Raw genomic sequence first — 2,044 nt, 5'->3', positions numbered from 1 at the left:
TTTGAATCCTGATTCCTGTGTGACCTTGAGCAAGATGCTGCACCTAGCCCGGCTGGCGTGGCTCAGTGGTTGAGCATTGACCTATGGACTAGGAGATCAGGGTTCAATTCCCAGACAGGGCACATGCCCAGGTTGCAGGCTTGATCCCCAGTATGGGGCCTTTGGGCAGCAGCTAGTAGGTGATTCTCTCTCATCATTGATTTTTCTATCTCCCCCTCTCCCTTCCTCTTTGAAATAAATAGAAAAATATATATATTTGAAAAAAAAGGGTAAGTTTTCTATGTGTATTTTACCACCATTAAAAAAACAAAGCCCTGGCCTTGTGAGTCTCAGCTGGCTCATCTCATGCACCAAAAGGTTGCTGGTTGGATTCCTGGTGAGGGCACATACGCGGTTTCAGGCTTGATCCCCAGTTGGGGGCGGGGGTGCAGGAGGCAGCCTATCGGTGTTCTGCTATCACATTGATTTCTCTCTCTCTTTCTTCCTCTTCCTCTCGCTCTAAAAAAAATCTTAAAAAAAGAAAAAGCAGCTCCTTTCACTCTTTGTGCACTTAGCCAAACCTGAAATGACTGTGAGTTTCCAGGAGCGAGTCATCGTGAAGGCAGGTGTGGCCCTGGGCCCGGAGGACCAGGCTTGCTGTTGGTCTCTCACTGCTGCACCCCAGCACCCGGCCAATGGTCTCTGCATAAGCTCAGAGGCCTTAAGTGGACACCCAGCAACTAAAACAGCTTATCATCACTCAGCACCTTCTCTGCCAGGTGCCTCCCTCATGGGGTCCTCGGAGCCAGCCCTGGGAGCAGGTGTCACTCATGATGGCCATTTGATAGAGGAGCAAAGGGGTCTCAGAGAGGGAAGGGGACCGGTTGGGTCCTGCAGCCAGGAAAGGAGGGGACCTGGATTTATGGAGAGCTGGGGAGGACTGGGGGCAGGACTCCTGGGTCCTCTCACCTGGAGAATGCGGGGACCTGAGCGGCCACCCCTCCAAAGTCTCAGTGTCCCCAAGCCACCCCACTGTACTCACTACTTCTGGCTCTGCAGGTGCAGCGTGGAGGGTGCTCCCAGGTCCCCAAGAGGCTCCCAGGAGCAGTTCAAACCGCCTAAGGGCCCAACACCATAGCACCGCAGGGGCCCCGGGCTGCCTGGAAGAGGGCGAGGGTCCCAGGGAGGGGAGGGGTCAATCCCCCGCCTCCTCACTGCCCAGAACCCACCGTCCCAAGTTCTGATCATCCTGGAGGGTTATGGGGTCCCTTTCGCAAGTGAGCAGCAGGGAGGGGGCGCTGGGCACCTGCACCCAGGCTTTGGGCATAACTCCTCCCCCCTCTACCACCACATCCTGTTACCACCCCAAGAGCTCCCACCCCAACCCCCACCCCCACCCCCACCCCCGGGCTGACTTCCACCCCCGGCCTCGCGCTCCCCACTCCTTTCTGCGCCCTGTCCCTGCCCAGGGAGCCGCAATGTGGGGTCCGGACCTCTGTCATTCATCCACGAACTGGCGTTCGCCCTGGAGATTTCGCGCTTTAAGGCTGAGCGCGCGGTAGAGCGCCCCGCGCGAGCTCGCTCAGAACTCACCCTGGACACTTGTCCGCTGGGACAGCAGCAACAGCAGAGGCAGCAGCCGGCAGGGCGCGCCCCTGGCCCCCCTCATGGCGGCCCCTGCGCCTTCCAGTCCCCCAGGGCCCCTACTGAGTCCCAACCGCATTGTTCTCCGGGTCCAGCGCACCAGCGGAGATGAGAAGCGGAGCCACCCTTCCCAGCGGTCCTCCCCCCCCCCCCCCCCCCCCCGGCTTTTTTTAAAAAAAGAGGTCCCCCGGGGGGGGAATTGGGGGTTCCCCCGGGGGGGGGGGGAGGGGGACACCAAAACCCCCCCGAAAAAAAAGGGCCCTTTTTTCCCCAAAAAAAAAAAAAATAAAAAAGGGGGGGAAGAGTTTTTTAAATTTTTTTTTTTTGGGGGGGGGAGAAGGGGTTTTAAAAACCCCCCCCTTTTTGGGGTCCCCCCCCCCAAAAAAAAAAAAGGGGAAAAAAGAGGGTTCACCCCCCCCCC

The sequence above is a fragment of the Myotis lucifugus genome, unplaced genomic scaffold, assembly GCF_000147115.1.
Source record: "Myotis lucifugus unplaced genomic scaffold, Myoluc2.0 scaffold_310, whole genome shotgun sequence".
Lineage (NCBI taxonomy): Eukaryota > Metazoa > Chordata > Mammalia > Chiroptera > Vespertilionidae > Myotis > Myotis lucifugus.
The sequence above is the reverse complement of the archived record's forward strand: the minus strand, read 5'-3'. Positions refer to the sequence as shown.